Source organism: Hemitrygon akajei, chromosome 7 (assembly GCF_048418815.1).
Source record: "Hemitrygon akajei chromosome 7, sHemAka1.3, whole genome shotgun sequence".
NCBI classification, from domain to species: domain Eukaryota; kingdom Metazoa; phylum Chordata; class Chondrichthyes; order Myliobatiformes; family Dasyatidae; genus Hemitrygon; species Hemitrygon akajei.
The window spans coordinates 19,319,006-19,339,588 of record NC_133130.1 but is presented as its reverse complement, the minus strand read 5'-3'; the positions used below and the strand labels follow the sequence as shown (position 1 = coordinate 19,339,588).

The 20,583-nt window shown below is 43.1% G+C and overlaps 1 protein-coding gene across 1 annotated transcript in view; it reads right to left on the bottom strand.

The window, feature by feature from the left end:
* efcab2 (EF-hand calcium binding domain 2) overlaps window positions 1-20,583 on the bottom strand; it is a 111,475-nt gene that overhangs the window by 75,905 nt on the left and 14,987 nt on the right. The window contains exon 2 of the mRNA XM_073050451.1: window positions 13,611-13,725. The gene's annotated coding sequence lies outside the window, so the exon portion shown is untranslated. The remainder of the gene's footprint in view (window positions 1-13,610; window positions 13,726-20,583) is intronic.

The following is a 20,583-nucleotide window of genomic DNA, read 5'->3' as shown; positions in this document are numbered from 1 at the left end:
AAGGCTGTGGGAGACTGAAGTCAGCTGGAAAAAGGTCTGATGAAACCAAAATTGAGCTTTTTGGCCATCAGAATAAACACTATGCCAAACAACATACATCATCAAAACAAACGATCCCTACCGTAAAGCATGGTGGTGATGCACCATCAATAACTCACTCTGAGACGTAAAGGCGAGATATCGGCTTTTATTGACTGGAAGAAGGAACAAGCAGTGAGTGACCACCATACTACATCCTGGAGACAGAGAGGCCGGGCTCAGACCTCCATCACCTTTATACAGGGGTCTGTGGGAAGAGCCACAGGAGCAGTCATCAGGGGGCGTGTCCAGACAGGTATATGTAGACTGCATTAAGCTGTGTGGGGATGCTTCACTGCAGCAGGCCCTGGAAGGCTTGTGAGGGTAGAATGTAAAATGAATGCAGCAAAATACAGGGAAATCCTGGAAGAAAACCTGCAAGAGAACTGCAACCTTGGAGAAGATTTATTTTCCAGCAAGATAATGACCCCAAGCATAAAGCCAAAGCTACACAGGAATGGCTTAAAAACAACAAAGTTAGTGTCCTTCTGTGCCCAAGTCTGAGTCCAGACTCAATCCAAATGAGAATTTGTGACTGGACTTGAAAAGGCTGTTCACTCACAATGCCCATGCAATCTGTCAGATCCCACACAGAATCAAGGCTGTAATTGCTGCCAAAGGTGCATCTACTAAACATTGACTTGAAGGGGGTAAGTAATTATGCAATCAATTATTTTGTGTTTAATAAGTGTAATAAATTGAAACCAATTTGTTGAAATTTGTTTTCACTTTGACACAAAATTGTTTTCTGTTGATCAGTGGCAAATTAAAAGGCAAATTAAATCCACTATGTTTCAATGTTGTAAAACAATTAAAAATGAAAACTTATGGGGGGTGGGTATAAGCACTGTAGCTATGGTGTCGTAAGAATTTTGCACAGTACTCTAGCAATTTTATGTATTGCTGTCGCAAAAAAAAATCAAGTTTCATGACAATGTGGAGCTGATTCTGATATGGGTCTCTATTGTGGACTGAGAATGGGAAGGGGACACAGAGAAAGGAATCATGGTTGGGAAAAGGGGAAGGGAGAATGGAGGGAGCTGGAAGCACCAGAGAGGCATTCTATAGAGACCAATAAACCATTTGTTTGGAATAATTTTGCCTGGTGTCTCAGGGCTGGGTGTGTCTGCACCCACACCACCACCACTGCCCTTGCCCCTGCAACTCTTTCTCTGCCCCTGTCCCACACCCTTCCTGTGGCACTTCACCCTCACCATACCCAACATCTTTTGCTCCCACCAGATATACAAACTTGCTCTCCCTCCACATTGATAAATACCCAAGACCTTTGCATGGTACTGTATCTATATCTAAAAATTACAACACGTATATTAAGTATATACTACACTGAATAATAATATATATTTTATTATTATATATTATGATGTACTGCTGCCACAAAACAACAAATTTCACAACATATACCAGTGATATTAAACCTGATTCTAATTTGTTTGTTGGGGTCTATCACTGGAAAATTCAATAATATCAAAACATATCCAGCTTCTAGTCATTGTAGGATATCAGTCTGCTCTTTGCCCAAGATCTGATGACACAAGACAAATTTAAATAAACTGTCTTCAGTCATGCTGTACCCATGACTCTTGTCTATTAACTCATCTGATCAAATGCACTCAGCGTCCAGAATTTTACGAGCTGTTCACACCACTTATTTATTGTGATACATGCTCCTGAATCACTAGATATCCTATTATCTTTCCACAGATTAGTAATCATTTAATACCTCATATGCTCTACTCCCCACAAACTCCCCAACCATCTAGATGTGATAATTGGGTCACAATTAGATCCTCAGTTTCCCATTTTTATTTAAAACCTTCACATTTGTGGGGGTTGTACTTGAATTTAATCCCTAATCTGATCAGTGGTTCATCAATTTGAAATGTAGCTGTGAATCTGCATTTGAATAGTACCAATCACACAGGTTTACAGCTAATAAACAGCGCTGTAATCTGAACAAGGTTGAGAGCCTCTGCAAATCCAGTTTTAAATAAACTGACTTCATATAAATTGACTGCCAGCTTTTATCACTGTGGCTGAAGAGCTGGAGCAGGGGGCAGGGATTCAGATTTCTGGATAATTAGGACCTCTTCTAGGGCAGGTGTGACCTGTACAAAAGGGACGGTTGCACTTGAGTCTGAGGGGGAGCAATATTCTTGGTGGCAGGTTTATTAGAGCGGCTTAAACTAATATGTGATTAATACGGCAGGGGAATGGGAACCAGAATGATAGAGCTGAGGTTGTGCCAGGAAGTTCACAAGTAAATGATGTAATATGTAATATGAATGTAAGGAAGGACAAGCCAATGATTGGGCACAACTGCAGACAGAGCAGAGTTAAATTGTAGCGCAGAGGCAAAATTCATAAGGGCAAAGAATGCAGGACTGAAGGTGCTGTATTTAAATGCACGTAACATTCGGAATAAGGTGGACGAACTCGTGGCGCAGTTATAGATTGGTTGGTATGACATTGTGGGCATCATTAAATCATGGCTGAAAGAAGGCCATAGTTGGGAGCTTAACATCGAAGGATATACATTGTATCAAAAAGACAGGCAGGAGGGCACAGGCGGTGGTGTGGCTCTGTTGGTGAGAGGTGGAATTACATCTTTAGAAAGAGGTGACAGGGTCAAAGAATGTTGAATCTTCATGGGTGGAGTTAAGAAATTGCAAGGGTGAAAAAACTATTATGAAATCATATATAGGCCTCCAAATAGCCAAGATGTGGGGTTGGGATTGCAAAAGGAGCTGGAAAGAGCATGTAATAAGAGTAATGTTACAATTGTAATGGGAGACTTCAATACGCAAGGGGATTGGGAAAACTAGGTGGGTGCCGGATCCCAGGAGAGGGAGTTTGTTGAATGCCTACAAGATGGCTTTTTAGAATAGTGTTCAAGCCTACATGGGGAAAGGCTATCATAGATTGGATGTTGTGTAATAACCCCGATTTTATTAGTCAGCTTAACGTAAAGGAGCCTTTAGGATGTAGTGATCATAATATGATTGAATTCATACTGCAATTTGGAAGGGAGAAGCATCAGTCACCTGTATCAGTATCACAATGGAATAAAAGGAATTACAGAATCATGACAGAGAATTTGAATTGAATTGACTTTATTACTTACATCCTTCATATACACGAGGAGTAAGAATCTTTATGTTACGTCTCCGTCTAAATGTGCAATGTGCAATTTATAGTAATTTATATTATGTACAACAGAATAGTCAATGTAACATAGAAATTCAGTTGTATCAGCATGAGTTAAGCAGCCTGATGGCCTGGTGGAAGAAACTATCCCAGAGCCTGTTGGTCCTGGCTTTTATGCTGCGGTACCGTTTCCCGGATAATAGTAGCTGGTAAAGTTTGTGGTTGGTGTGACTCGGATCCCCAGTGATCCTTTGGGCCCCTTTTACCCACCTGTCTTTGTAAATGGCCTGAATAGTGTGAAGTTCATATCTATAGATGTGCTGGGCTGTCCACACAATCTAAAGACCTACTGGGTAGGTTAATTGGTCATTGTAAATTGTCCCATGATTAGGTTAGGGTTAAATCGAGGCTCTCAGGGTTGCTAGGCAGTGCAGCTTAAAGAGCCACAATGGGCCCACTCTGTGCTGTATCTCTAAATAAATAGATTGCGGCTTGCATGCCCAAGTCTAAGTCAGTAATTTGCTGCAACACTGATTCCCGAGGAATGCAATGATTCCCCTTCCTCCTGTCTGAGAAACAATCACTCATTGAAACTCTTTGTCATTTGATGGGTTGCCAACTTTGTATCCATGTGATCTCTGTCCAATGTACTTTCAACTTCACTGATAGATCTGATTCATTCCACCTCATGAAAACCTATCCACCCCCACATCAACTGTTTATTTCTCTCCATAGATGCTGCCTGACTTGCTGAGTTCCACCTGCATTTTGTGTATGTTGTTCAAGATTGACCTCCACAGCACTCTGTCGCAATGAATTCCACAGATTCACCACCCATTGGCTGAAGAAACATCTTCTCATTTCAGTTTTAATGGAACATCCCTTTATTCTGAGGCTATGTCCTTGCATCCTATTCTCCCTTGCAAATGTAAATGTCCTCTCCACGTCCATACAGTCTGGGCCTTTTGAAATCTCAGTCCAAAGCATTGACTGCTTAATTCCCCCCAAGTAAGGCAGCATGGTAGTGCAGTGGTTAGCACAATCACTTTACAGTGCCAGTGATCACCCATTGGGCTCCATTCCTACCAGTGTCTGTATGGGGTTTGTATGTTGCCCCGTGGCTGCGTGGGTTTCACTGGGTGCTCCAGTTTCCTCCCTCATTCCAAAGACCTAGAGTCAGGGTTAGGGCGAGTAAGTTGTAGGCATGGAATGTTGGTACCAGTAGCATGGCGACACTTGCGATCTGCCCCCAGTACCATCCTTGCTGATTTACTTTGATGCAAATGACACATTTCACAGTATTTCATAGCAGTACTGCAAAAAAAAAAGAACAGATTTCATGACATATGTGAGTGATTCTGATATGGGTCTCTATTGTGGACTGAGAGTAGTAAGGGGGCAGGAGGTGGGGAATCATGGTTGGGAAAAGGGGAGGATGCAGGGAACCCAACAATTCAGGCCACATCTATGGAGGGGATTAAACAGTTGGCATTTCAGTCTCTCAAAACATCGACTACTTGTTCCCTTCTATAGATGCGCCTGACGTATTGGGTTCCTCCAGCGTTTTCTGTGTTTTGCTCATGATTTCCAACATCTGCAGAATCTCTTGTGTCTGTGTGAATAATTCTTCTTTCTGATTCTGAATCAGAATGAGTGTCTGTTGCTAAAGAATCGCCCATTTATGATGGAAATAAGAAAGTGTCTCTTCTCTCGGAGAGTTGTGAATCTTTGGAATTTTCTGTTGAGCTCTTTCAAGTGCTGCCACGGGTGTAATGGGCTTGTCATGTTTTCTGTATGAATCGTTGCAACACAGAAGGAAGCCACTTTGTTCCTCAGGTCTACGTGGGCTCACAGAGCAGGAGTTGTAGAGCCATAGGAAACTACAGCAGATCAACAGGTCCTTCAGCCCATCTAATCCATGCCAAAGCATTTAAACTGCCTACTTCCATTGACATGCGCCCAGATCATAGTCCTCCATACCCCTCATGCCCATCCATGTACCTATCCAAACTTCTCTAGAACTTTGATATCAAAATTTCATCTACCACTCGTGCTGGCTGCTTGTTCCACACTCTCACCACTGTGTGAAGAAGTTTCCCCTCATGTTCCCCTCAAACATTTCATCTTTCACCCTTAACCCACGACCTCTAGTTGTACTCTCACCCAATCTCAGTGAAAAAAGTCTGCGTGTATTTACCCTTTCCATACCCCTCATAATTTTGTATACCTACCCACCCCATTCCTCCCTTGTCCTCCTGTAGCCCCATCTCTCTCAGCTGAACAACAGTTCAGTACATGGAGAGGAGAGGTTTAGAGGACCATGGCCAAGCAGAGGCAGATGAATCTAGCTTGCTGGACAACACAGTCTGCATGGATGAATTGGGCTGAAGGGCCTGCTCTATTCTATGACTCTGTCAGCTCCTCCATCCCTCCTCCTGCCCCCTACACTATTGGAATTGGTTGATTATTGTCACATGTACCAAGACACAGTGAAAAAACTTGTCTTGCATATTGTTTATACAGATCAAGTCATTACACAGTGCATTGAGGTACAGTAGAAACATGGAACACTAACAATGCAGTATCTTAGAGACAGAGAATCGCCAGGCTCCAGAAGTCAATCAACCTGCCAGGCATGTTTTTGGGAAGCGGGGGCTGAGGGGAGGTGTAGGGAGAGACAGGAGCACTCTATTAAATCCTCTGTAGTCATAGTGAGAAGGTATTCAGCATTAGAGGTCAATATTGAACTTGGGATCCTGAAGCTGCAGCAGCAGCACTGACTATGAACATAAAACATAGTACATTACAACACAATACAGGCCCTTCAGCCCACAATGTTGTGCTGATCTTTTAATCTACTCTAATATCAATCTAATCCTTGCCTTCCACAGAACCCTCCATTTTTCTTTCATCTATGTTCCTAGTGTTTCTTAAATACCCCTAATGTATCTGCCTCTACCACCACCCCTGCTAGGGCATTCCACACACCTACCACTCTCAGTGTAAAGAACTTACCTCTGACATCCTCCTTTACTTCCCTCTATATCACCTTAAATTATGCCCCTTGGTATTAGCTATTTCTGCCTTGGGGAAAAATCTGTCTTCCATTCTATCTGTGCCTCTTATCATCTCATACAGCTCAATTAAGTTACTTCCCATCCTCCTTTACTCCAAAAAGAAAAGCCCTAGTTCACTCAACTTATCCTCAAAAGACATTCTCTAATCCAAGCATCATCCTGGTAAACCACCTCTTTGCCTCCCTAAAGCCTCCACATCCTTCCTATAATGTGATGACTAGAAATGCAGACCATATTCCAAGTGCGGCTTGGAAGCGGTATTTGGAAGCCTTACAGGAGGAGAGCACTGACTTTAGAGATGGTGCACTCTTCCTGTCTATCTTTGTAGGTTTCTAAGCATTCTGATGAATAGACTCAAAATTTCTCCATATGCCCCTCCTGCTTTACAAGGAACCAAAGAGCAGGGATTCCCAGGTGTCCGTGGGTTACTTCATCAGTCCTGATGAAGGGTCTCAGCCCAAAACATTGACTGTTTACTCTTTTCCATAGATGCTGTCTGACCTGCTGAGTTCCTCCAGCATTTTGTGTGAGTTGCTCAGAACATTTTGGGAGCCTGGGTATCTATGGCCTATCCTACAGAGCCAGCTGAGTGTAAGAAGGGCCTCAGTAGTGGGGATGTCAGCCTGAGAGGGGAAGCTGACATGGATTTGCTAATTCTGTCAGTGGACTTGGGAGAATTTTGTAGAGAGAATATTGGCGGCAACAAACAATCTGCTGGAGCAAAGCTCAAAGTTCATAGTAAATTTATTATTAAAGTACATTATATGTCACTATATACAAGCCTGAGATTCATTTTCTTGTGGACATATTCAATAAATCCATAATAGAATAACAACATTAACAGTGAAAGACCACACCAACTTGGGCGTTCAGATTGGTGAAATCAACTTGAAATCAAGGATCGAATTACACAAGGAGGTATTGAAGACAAGATCTTGAAGCTTATTGATTTATTTTGAGAGGATGATAAATGAATGCCGAGCTGTAGTTGATTAAAAAAATCCTGATCCAAAAACATCTTTGCTGTCCAAATGTTCCAAGGTTGAGTGAAGAGCCAGTGGGATGGTATCGATTGTGGACCTGGTGCTCTGGAAGGCAAATTGGAGTGGATTGAAGTAATTTCTCAGGCAGGAGTTGATAAGCACCTCAGAGGTTCACAAAGCAGCCATGCAAGGAAATAAACTGTCAATAGCCATGCATCAGGACTATACCCATACCTCATATCCATCCTGTTTCCCCTTGTTCAGGCCCTCCCATCAATAGGCAGGACACCGCAGACCATAATACATAGGAGCAGAATATGTCCATTTGGTCCACCTCACATGCTCTACCATTTGGACAACTTACAATTCCACAGTCTCCGCTGCTCATCTTCCATCTTCACTATGAGTGTCCAGTCTTTATACTCCTCCATCTCCCATCACAAAAATCTTAAGTCCTGCTGCTTCTTTTCTTAACAAAGATCCATTCAGCTTCCCTCCATCAACACTCTTATCCAACTCTGCCATGATGATCCCAAGCCCGGCTGCAAAAGGAGGAGGGTTGAGCATTAGACTAGCAACTCCATCCCATAAAAATCCAGAGCTACTGAAGCTCAAAGATACACCTAGGGACAAACTGAAAGACTGACCCTGTACAGAGGACGCTGGAGAGCTTCTATCAGTAGCCTAAGCCCCAGTAGGGATGATGGGTTAAAGAAGAAGAAAAAAAAGACACACATATGCCTGGCTGCACTTGTTCTTTACCCGAATAACTTCTCTTTTGACTCCTCTCACCTTTTTTTAAAGGAGTCCTGAGGCAAGGTTGTGATCTGAAATGCCAACAGCTTCCTTTCTCCCACAGATGCTGCTTGACCCATCAAGTTCTTCCAGCACATTGTTGCTCTAGACGCCAGCATCTGCAGTCTCTCGGGTCTAACATTGGTGGCATTTATCCCAAACTTTGAGGTGCACATTGCACATCAGGATGATTGTCTGGTAGCTTTGAACTGAGTTTGAAGCCATAATCTTCTAACACCATTTCCCTGACAACCAAAGGCACATTGAAGACACTGGTGAATTTCAGATTATCGTCTGTCTTTGCTGAGAGGTAGTGGTTGTCTGTTATGTCCAATGAACAGGAGTCCTGTACAAGAGCTTTTAGAAACATAGAAATTCTACAGCACAACACAGGCCCTTCAGCCCACAAAGTTGTGCCGAACATGTCCCTACCTTAGAAATTACTAGGCTTACCCATAGCCCTCTATTTTTCTAAGCTCCATGTACCTATCCAAAAGTCTCTTAAAAGACCCTATTGTATCCGCCTCCACTACTGTTGCCGGCAGCCCATTCCACGCACTCAGCACTCTCTGCATAAAAATCTTACCCCTGACATCTCCTCTATACCTGCTCTCCAGCACCTTAAACCTGTGTCCTCTTGTGGTAACCATTTCAGCCTTGGGAAAAAGCCTCTGACTATCCACACGTTCCATGCCTCTCATCATCTTATACACCTCTATCAGGTCAGCTCTCATCCTCCGTCTCTCTAAGGAGAAAAGGCCAAGTTCACTCAACCTGTTTTCATAAGGCATGCTCCGCAATCCATGCAACATCCGTGTAAATCTCCTCTGCACCCTTTCAATGGCTCCCACATCCTTCCTATAGTGAGGTGACCAGAACTGAGCACAGTACTCCAAGTGGGGTCTGACCAGGGTCCTATAAAGTGGAAAGCTACTGCACTGGGGCAGTTCCACTCTCTTGACCTCTGAAGTCCAGGTCCAGTGGTACAAACAAGCATCAAAATCTAGGGTCTTGGTTTCAGTAGATGACCATGACATTTTCTGTGCCTTGTCATTCCCTTCGCTCTCCATGGAGCACTGCAGAACTGCCTTCCTGGCCATTGGATCTGACTGTGGGTCTCATCAACTGGATCAGCTGGAGCTGACTTTGCATGATAGGACCAGCTCAGGGTATGAGGCTGCTGCTACCCTCACCTGGTTTAGTCCACCTGTCGAAGTGTTAGACCAGGGTATGGCCGTTGTTGCATTTAAACAGCTGCTTGGAGCCACAGGTGAGAGCTGATTGTCCGGTGGGGACCAATGATGAGTGAGCTGCTCCAGAATGGACACAAGCCCTTTCACCAGAGGTGCTACCTCTCCCTGGACACCCCATACACCCCGCTGGGACTAGCTGCTGAAGTAATGGAATTGCTCCACACTTGTCATGATCTCCTGGTAGAAGGCACTCTGAGACTTTAAAACGTTATGATACAGGAATAGAAGTAGGCCACAAAAACTGACAAACACCTCTGATGGCTTTCTTGAAAAAAAATTAAAAATTGCAGAGTTGTGAACATAGCCCAGTCTTTCATTCACATCAATCTTACCTCTATTTACTCAATTTACACTTCAAGTTACCTCAGGAAAGCAGCCAACGTAATCAAAGATCCTCTAACCTCAATCAATTTCTTCTCCACTCTCCCATGACAGAAAGTACAGAAGTCTGGAAGCATGCACCGCTAGGCTCAAGGACAGCTTCTTTCAAACAGTTATCAGACTCCTGAACAGACTACCTGAATAAAGTTTTTTGAATAACCCAATTTTGTTGAATTTTACACAGAAATTAAAAACTGATAATTTGGAGTGGTATAGAATTCACCAAAAGATGAATGGTAAATAAAAATAGAATATGAGAGTAAATCAGCAAGCATAAAAATGGACTGTAGTAGCTCTATCAATGCATGAAAAAGTAAAAAAAAGATCCAGCAGGGGCAGATGTGGCCTCCTTTCATACAGGGGTTGGAGGTGAGAGAATTTATAATGGGGAATTAGATAAATACTTTGTATATATCTTCATGGAAGAAGACAAAAACATTCTAAAAATACTGGAGAACCAAGGGTGCTATGCAAATGAGGAAATAAAATCAATTATTATTTAAATGAATTTAATGGATCGAAAAAATGATAAATCTCAAAGATATAATTATCTATACAACAGAGTTTTGAGAAGGTTGCTATGGAGACAGTGGATGCTCCGGTTACCTTTTTAAAAATTGTATAGTCTTGTAAGATTTCTGCAGATTGAAGGGTAGCAAATGAGACCTACTTATTTAAGAAAGGAGACTGCTCATTTCTTAACTTGATATTGGTAGTCGGGAAAATTCAGAGGAGAATGGCCAGACTGGTTCAAGCTGACAGGAGGGTGAAAGTAATTCAAAGAACCATGCATTACAACAGTGGTGAGTGAAAGAGCATCTCTGAATAGACATTTTGAATCTGTTGGCTACAACAGCAGAAGACCTAATATTGGTAGCAGGGAATTTATAATAACAGATGGGATGTCAGAAAGTTATAAAGTAGTATTGCACAGAAACAGGCCCTTTAGCCTAACTAGTCCTGATAAAGTGTCTCAGCCTGAAACATCGACTCTTTACACATTTCCATAGATGCTGCCTGGCCTGCTGAGTTCCTCTAACATTTTGTGTGTATTATTTGGCACCTGAAGATTTTCTCATGTTTGTAGTCCACGCCATGCCAGTCTCCTTCCTAGTCTCATTACTTGCAACTGGACCATAGCCCTCCATACCTCTCTTATCCAAACGTCTCATAAATATTACAATTGAACCTAGATCCACCACTTCCACTGGCAGTTCATTCCACACTTGCACCACCCTCTGTGAAGAAGTTCCCCCTTAGATTTCTGTTAAATATTTCCTAAATCTATAACTCTAGTTCTAGTATCAACAGTAGTCAAGACACTTAATAATAACAATGTGATTGAGCAGAGCTGGCATGGAGTTACGAAAGAGAAATCAGACTTGACTACACTCAGTGGCCACTTAATCACTGAATTTACATATGTTTGTGGTCTTCTGCTGCTGTAACTCACCCACTTAAAGGTTCAACATGTTGTGCGTTCAGAGATGCTCTTCTGCACACCGCTGTTGCAGTGTGTGGTTATTTGAGTTACTATCACCTTCCTGACAGCTTGATGCAGTCTAGCCATTCTCCTCTGACCCATCTCATTAATAAGATGTTTTTGCCCACAGATGCTGCTACTCACTAGATGTTCTTTTTGCTTTTGCATCATTCTCTGTAAACTCCAGAGACTGTTGTGTGTGAAAATCCCAGGACATCATCAGTTTCTGAGATACTCAAACCACCCCATCTGGCATCAACACTCACTCTACAGTCAGTCACTTAGATCACATTTTTCCTCATTCTGATGCTTGGTCTGAAATGACAACTGAACTTCTTGACTATGTCTGCATGCTTATTTTTGCATTGAGTTACTGCCATGATTATATATTTACATTAACAAGCAGGTGCTTGTTGTCCATTTCCAAGATGGCGGCGCGACGCAGCTTGCAGCGGCCTCTCCAGAGTTGATGTCTGTTATTTGTTACGGGGGGTGCTGTGCACAATCCTAATCTGATGAAAAATGGACGTGGGAGCACGGAGGAACATCTGGAAATCTCCAGGAAGGCCTTCTTCATTGCTGCTGCTGTTGTGAGGTCCGGGTCTCTGCTGAGAAGAACAGGCCCCCAGTCCTCGGGGTTGCATTGCCGGTGGCCGTTGGTGGGGGTGTCTTAATGCGCTCGACAGAGGATGGTGCTCAGAGAGGCTGTGCCGGAGGGGATGGTCGGAGACTCGGAGGTTCAACGGATTCGGAGTCCACTGCGGTCGGGGCGCTTTCACTGTGTGCTGTGTCTGCGAGGCTGGGTCCGACAGCACCTTGGAAGTCCATAGCGTGGGTATTCCCTTCTGCTGCCTGCATGGGATGACGAGTCTGTCGGGACCCTGAGGACTTGTGGAAACTGTGTGGTGGTTTCTTTCGAACTTATAGTCTTTTAACATCTTTGGACTGTTTTTTACTGTGCCCATAGTCTGTTTTTTAATTAATTATGGTATTGTCTGCACTGTTGTAACTATATGTTGTAACTATGTGGTTTTGTGCAGGTCTTGTAGCTTTAGTTTTTGGTTTGTTGAGTGGTAGAGTCGGTCTCCTGACTTGGTGTGTCTGGGTAATCTTGCTTTGTCTGGTGGCTTTGGAGCTCCTTTCTGGGGAACGTGCTAAGATGGTAGCATGATATTAATATGCAGCAGCCTCTCTGGACTCTGGATTGGGGATTGCCAAATGTTATGTGGATTTTCTGGAGGAACGTTGTTTCATTTTTTAACTGCATTGCATTTGTGGTTTCAAAATGACAATAAAGTGAAATTCAATTCAATTCAATTCAATGTACAGGTGTACCTAATAAAGTGCCACTGAGTGTAATTGTGAGATACCGCCTCAAAGATCTGCAAAATAGGTCTGTAGGGGACCATTGGATGTGGTGTATTTGGATTTTGGAGGGTCTCACACAGGAAGCTGCTGAACAAAGGTAAAGCACGTGGAGTTGAAGATAAGATAAGAGTGTGACCATTTAAAGATACAAAGTACATTTATTATCAAAGTACCTATGCAGCATACAATCCTGAAATTCACCTTCCCCACAAACAACCACAAAACAAAGAAACACCATGGAACTCATTCAAAGAAAACATCAAACACCCAATACACAAAAAAAGAATAAATCGTGCAAACGGCAAAAAAAAGTGAAAAACCACTGAACATAAACCACAGAGTCCTTTAAACAGTCTAGGAATATTCAGTTCAGTTCAGTTCAATTTTTCATTTATTGCAAGCAGCACAAAATAGCAATAAAAAAGGAGTAACCAGAAACACATATAACATGAACTGAGAGTCCAATCCACAGATCCACAAACAGCATTGATTAAACCTTGGCCAAGACCCAAGACTCCAGCAGCAGCAAATGAGAGGGGGATAAAGGGCAGTCAAATGCAGACAGGCAGCGCTGCAAACCTGCTCACTTTCCACTCTTGTCCTCGCTGATTTCAATCTAGCTTGAAGCTTTAATCAGTGAGATCAGACTGCAAAGGGGGAAATTTATTTAAAGAGCAGTAAATCTTTATAATTGTCTACTCCCGGGGGGTGTGGAGGCTCAGCCACTCACTCAAAATTAATAGACTTCTAGTATCAAGGGATTGCAGATTAGGGAGGGGAACGGTGTTGAGGTTGAAGGTCAATAATGATGGTAATGAACAAGAGAGGAGACTTAAGGGGCTGAATTCCCTCCATCTGCTCCTATTCTTTCTGTCCAAAAATAAACAAAGATCCCAAGCCTACATTAAAACCTGGTGAGAAAGCTCACAGAGTTGTCCCAACAAAAGACACGGGGCTTTACCCAGTTTGCCAGTGAAGCTTCCTCGCCTGTATTTGGGTTAAGATTCATCAACTGACAACTCACCAGGGGAAAGAGCTCCTCCTCCATAGTGTTCATCTAACGAGCAGTCCAATGCATTTATCACAATATATCTGAATGATATTTCCAGCAGGCAAGGATGTTGCCGGTACTTCAGGATCTGAATTACAAAGAAGGGTTGAATAAGTTAGAAATTTATTTGCTGGAGCACAGGAGACATGGGGGAGATTCAGGAACAGCTTCTTCCCCTCTGCCATACCATTCCTAAACTGAACACAATGAACACTGCCTCACTTTGTTTTAATACATATTATTTCTGTTTTTGCACAATTTTTAATCTATTCAATATACATATGTATACTTACTGTAACTGAATTACTTATTTATTTTTCCTCTTCTGTGTTATCATGTATTGCATTGAACTGCTACTGCTGAGTTAACAAATTTTATGACACATGCTGGAGATACTAAACCTGATCCTGCTTATACAGGTATACCAAATTTTGAGGGATATGCAGGTTCTTTCCTTTTGTTGAGTGAGAATAGAACTAGAAGTCAGAGACTTAGAGTGAAAGGTGGAACATTTAAGGATAATTTGAGTGGAAACTTCTCCCAGGGGGTTGGGCAATTGTGGAATTGGCTGCCAGCAGAAATGGTAGATGTGAGTTCAATTGTATCATTTAAGGCAGCCAATCAGAAAAGGCCCCCTTTATTCCCACTCTCTGCTTACTACCAGTCAGCCAATTCCATATCTTTCTTGTAATACCACGGGCTCTTATTATGTTAAGCAACCTCATGTGTGGCACCTTGTCAAAGGCCTTCTGAAAATGTAAGTAAACACATCATTGACTCCTTTGTCGATCCTGCCTGCTGTTTCCTCAAAGAATTCTAGCAGATTTGTCAGGCCAGATTTCCCTTTGAGAAAGTCATGCTGCCATTGGCCTATTTATCATGTGCCTCCAAGTACCCCAAAACCTCATCCTTGGTTATTTAATTTAGCGATACAGCGCAGAGTAGGCCCTTTCAGTCCTTTGTACCATGCTGCCCCAGCAATCCCCAACAAACCCAATTAACCCTCACCTAATCACAGGACAATTTATAACAACCAATTAACCTATCTAGTTCGAGGAGGTAGTGGAGGTACTTAATGAATACTTTGCTTCAGTATTCACCAGGAAAAAGGACTGAGGCAACTGTGGGGATGACTTACGGCAGACTTAAATGTTTGAGCATATAGACATTAAGAAAGAGGATATGCTGGAGCTTTTGAAAAGCATTAAGTTAGATAAGTCACCAGGACCAGACGAAATATACCCCAGGCTACTGTGGGAAGTGAGGGAAGAGATTACTGAGCCTCTGGCAATGATCTTTGTATCATCAATAGGGATGAGAGAAGTACCAGAGGATTGAAGCATTGTAAATGTTGTTCCCTTGTCCAAGAGAGGGAGTAGAGATAACCCAGTGAGCTTTACCTCAGTGGTGGGTAAGTTGTTGAAGATCTTGAGAGGCAGGATTTATGAGCATTTGGAGAGACATACTCTGATTAGGGATAGTCAGCATGGACATGTCAAGGGCAGGCTGTACCTTATGAGCGTAATTGAATTCTTTGAGGATATAACAAAACATATTGATGAAGGTAGAGCAGTGAATGTAGTGCATATTGATTTCAGTAAGGCATTGATAAGGTTCCCCATGAGTGGCTCATTTAGAAAATAAGGAGGCATGGGATCCAAGGAGACCTTGCTTTGTGGACCCAGAATTGGCTTGCCCTCAGAAGGCAAAGAGTGGTTGTAGATAGTTTGTATTCTGTATGGAGGTTGGTGACAGGTGGTGTTCCGCAGGGATCTGTTCTGGGACCCCTCCTCTTGGTGATTTTTATAAATGACCTGGATGAAGAAGTAGAAGGGTAGGTTAATAAGTTTGCTAATGACGCAAAGGTTGGGGGTGTTGTGGATAGTCTGAAGGGTTGTCAGAGGTTACAGCGGGACATTAATAGGATGCAGAACTGGGCTGAGAAGTGGCAGATGAAGTTCAACCCAGATAAGTGTGAAATGGTTCATTTTGGTAGGTCAAATTTGAAGACAGAATATAATATTAATGGTAAGACTCTTGGCAGTGTGGAGGATCAAAGAGATCTTGGAGTCCGTGTCCATAGGAAACTCAAAGCTACTGTCCAGGTTGACAATGTTGTGAAGAAGGCATATGGTGTGTTGGACTTCATCAACTGTAGGATTGAGTTCAAGAGCCAAGAGGTAATTTTACAGCTAAATAAGGCATTGGTCAGACCCCACTTGGAGAACTGGGTTCAGTTCTGGTCACACAGAATGTGGATACTATAGAAAGAGTGCAGAGGAGATTTACAAGGATGTTGACTGGATTGGAGAGCATGCCTTATGAAAATAGGTTGGATGAACTTTGCCTTTTCTCCTTGGAGTGACATAGGATGAGAGATGACCTGATAGAGGTGTACAAGATGATGAGAGGCATTGATCATGTGGATAGCCAGAGGCTTGTTCCCAGGGCTGAAATGGCTAACATGAGGGAGCATATTTTTAAGGTGCTTGGATGTAGGTACAGAGGTCATGTCAGGAGCAAGATTTTCACATAGAGAGTGGTGGGTGCATGGAATACACTGCCAGTGACGGTGGTGGAGGCGGATACAAAAGGATCTTTTTAGAAACCCTTAGGTACCTGGAGCTTAGAAAAATAGAGGGCTATGTGTTAGGGTATTTCTAGGCAGATTCTAGAGTAGGTTGCATGGTTGGCACAACATAATGTGCTGTAGATTTCTATGTTCTATGCTCTCAGTGGGAGGAAACTGGAAGACCTGGAGAAAATCCATGCATTTCACAGGGAGGACGTATGGAGACTTCTTAAAGACTGGCGCCAGAACTGAAATCCAAAATCAAGAACTCCCTGAGCTGTAATAGCATTGTGCTAACTGCTACACTACCATGGCTCCAGTGTTGTATTAATAAGGTACATGACTGTTGTGTCAATAACTATTTTCAGTCCACAAATGCTTGCATTCTGGGGGAAATCTGCAAGGAACATACAATACTTATGCTAACACTTTTGATCCTGTGGCCCAAAAGAAATATTGCTGACACCTCCTCTATCTGCACAGGGAATTTTTTGAAGATTGCCATTATTTGACACACTTACGTCAAAACATCTAGTGAAATGCATCGTTTGCATCAAATCAGATCAGTGAAGATTGTGCTGGGCAGCCCGCAAGTGTGGCCACTCTTCTGGTGCTGACACAGCAAGCCCACAACTCACTTCCCCTAACCGTACATCTTCGGAATGTGGGAAGAAACTGGAACAACTGGAATTCGAGAGACCTCCCAAGGCAAGAATAAGTAGCAACCTGTGATCCATGTGACAGATCAGGGACAGCAGCTTGGAACCATCTCAAGGTTAGGAACCTCAATGAACTTAACCTCCACGGGTGCATGTGATTTCTTATTTGTCAGACGTCACAAACCTCAGTGAGCACAAAGATTGCAATAATCTTTTAAACAGCCTGGTTTAATGGGAATCAGGGTTAATCAATCCTGGTTTTTCTGTCTGTGGGTAAGATCTGTTCTATTTTAAAAACAATTAAGTTGAAAAATCACCCCACAAATGAATTTTGAAAGCTACACTACCGCTGATCATAGACACCAGAGAATCTGCAGATGCTGAAAATCTTGAGTAACACATACTCAATGCTGGAGGAACTCAGCAGATAGGGCAATGAACAAGTCAATATTTCAGGCTGACACCCTTCATGTTGACGGAAAGAACGAGGGAAGAAGTCATGTATAAAAATAAGGGGAGATGGGTAGACTAAGTTGGCCGGTGATAGGTGGATCCTGGTGAGAGAGGTGATGGGGTGATGAGGGAGAGGAGAGAGTGGGAATGATGTCAGAAACTGAGAGCCGATAAGTGTGGTAACAAAGGGCTGAAGATGATGGAAACTATCATTGATGTCACCTGGAGGAGTCTGAGGCCAGATAAAACAATCAAATGCATCCCTCTGAAAAGCAGAAGTTAAATTTTCTGATGGACTCCATTATTTATTTATTAATTGAGAAACAGTATGGAATAGGCCCTTCTGGCCCTATGAGGCACACTGCCCAGCATCCCCGATTTAAGCTAAGCATAATCATAGGACAATTTACAATGACTGATTAACCTACCAACCGGTATGTCTTTGGACTGTGGGAAGAAACCCGTATGGTCACGGGGAGAACGTACAAACTCCTTAAAGGCTGCGGTGGGAATTGAACTTGAGTTGTCTGTGCTGTAAAGCATTGTGCTAATCACTATGCTACCATGCCACCCCAATTTTTCCGGAGAAAAAAATGTCTCTACAACCTATTTAACACACTTGATGGGGTGAATTGCTTGACAGTTACCTCCTTATCAAGATGCTATTTGTGACCCTGGCTATGCAAAAATTAGCTAATTGCTGCCAACCCTCCTGTGTTATACCCCTCACCTTACAAACAACAATTCATTGTAGACCACTGAGGCAGGTTCTGAAATTCTGAAAGAAAAAGTTGTACAAATTCAAGACACTTATCTTGGGAACAAAATTATTTTGTCACTTGGTAATATATGGGTTAATGAATAAACGCTAACGGATTTGATTAAGCTACTTGTGACTGACTTTATTGAGTTCTTTGATGAAGTGATAGAGGATTCATGAAAATATTGTGAATGTAAATGAACTTGGCCTTTTGCTTGATGAATTATCAAGTTAGAGACTCATTAGCAAAATTGAAACCTAAAGGGATAATGGCATCAGGGATAAGAAATTGGATGAAGGACAGATTTAAGGTTCAGGCATGAATATAGAAACGGTAAACATACGAGCAGGTTCTCTCCAGTAATCCTCAGAATGTGCTGCCAAGCTGGGGTACTGGAGAGGTAGATATTCCTACCGTATGTTAAATGATGTGAAATCATAACACTGTAAATTTTATGTAGGACTTTTAAAAACACAATTACTGACAGGTGAGAATGTTAAGTTTGATTTTCTACAGCAAAAAGACAAAAGAACAACAGCAAAACAAGCCTTGTTCCTCCCCCACTCTCACCTTCACTCACATACATACAGAGACAGGTTTCCAACACCACAACAGGCCGCCTCTGTGCCACCTCAGGCATTGGGCCCCCAACTTCATCAACGGGCTCGCAGACATCAGGCCTCCGACTTCTGGGCATGCTGACCAAGGGTTTTGACCATCAGGCCATCTGGACTCACCGAATTCAATCTTTGACCTTCAGGGTCCGATCGTCAGTATCAACCACAGGACTCACTGATCACAGGTTCCCAAACTCCAGGCCTTGAACTCCGGACATACGTGGACTTCTGATCACTTAATTCGCCAACCGGTGGAGTGGAGAGGGGTTCAGCAGCCCTCACGCTTTCTGCTCACACAGACCTCCAATCCAGGGACCCACAGACCTTGGGAGACTCACTGACCTGGGAGGGGTCATTAGCCCTCATCCACAAGTCCCACTGACCACGGGTCGTTGACTACAGGGATCACTGGCCTCATTCCACAGCACTTGCCAACCTGACATTCATCTACAGGGATCGCTGGCCTTTGACCATGGACAACTCCAACCTGAACTCGGCCTGACCTCTGACTGCCCCTAAACCCTAATCTGACACATAACTCCCCAGGCTCATTACTGACAGGTGAGAGTATTAAGCAGATTTTGTAGTTCCTTTTCGTTGTTGCAAAAAACAATTCCTATTCCAGTAGTTTTACTCTTAAGTGTAAGGTTTCCAACACATTAGCAGGCTTGCCAAACCAATGCTGCTCTGGGATTCAATTACAGCACACGGTATTGTATTGATTGGTTCCTTAGGATTGTTAAATCCGGGGGTGGGGAAGGGGTCGGGTGGAGGGAGAAACAGTAATGGGGACAAGTTCCCACTACCTATTAAATGCTCCCAATGGCATGTGCCTCAAAGAGCCTCTGACAACCAAGTCTAGCTCCTGGCCTTCATGTCTGGCTTAGCTAAGTTCAACAGAATCATTTCTACTGTCAGAAGGGGCACCTTAAAATACGGTTATTTTGGGTCGTTGTATCTCGTCAGCCATGGCAGCTCATTTAGAAGGAAAACTCTGATCTCAAACCTTCGCTACCTTGAAGCTGTACCCACTCGTGTGAAAGGTTTTGAGAGTAAACCCAGAGGGAAAAATTCGGAGCTGGAGTTCCTACACTGAGTTCAACACTGACTGGCAACCCCTGTGATTCTGCTGATCCTTTGGAGCTGGGTAGAGAGAGGGAGCTTGTTACATGGGCAACAGCTTGCTCTCCGTATTGTACTGCCCTGGCTTCAGTATCTAAACAGCTAGGACACAACATCCATGGTCGACCCTGATTAACAGAGCATTTGTATTGATCTATTTATTACAAGATCCCACAGCTGCCAGTACTTAGCCTTGCAGCTGCAACTCAAGGAACCGATCCCGAAAAAGAACTATGCACATTACAATGAGTAGAGGAGAGCACCTCTGCTTCAGGGATAGATGCTGAAAATCTGGGAGAAGGAACAGAGACTGCTTCCAGTGGGGTTACAGTAAGACGAGTGACACAGTAGCGTAGTGGTTAGCACCATAGATCGAGGTTCAATTCCCGCCGCTGTCTGTAAGAAGTTTCACGGTGTGGGTTTCCTCAAGGTCCTCGGATTTTCTCCCATATTGCAAAGATGTACAAATTAGGGTTAATGAGTTGTGGCGGTGCTATGTTGATGCATGGCGGCATTTGCCCAGCACAATTCTCGCTGATTTGATTTGATGTAAAATGACACTTTGCACTGTATGTTTCAACGTACATGTGACAAATAAAGCTAATCTTTACCCTTAGAGGAACCTGGACAGACTGGTGGGGAACATACCAAAGCACTGTGGGTGACTGGGCAAGGGGACCATGATGAATGTCAAGGGTTACAGTCAGCCCTCCCTGGTAGGAAGTTCTCTGCACGGTCTCTGACACCCTTTGAATGCTTGAC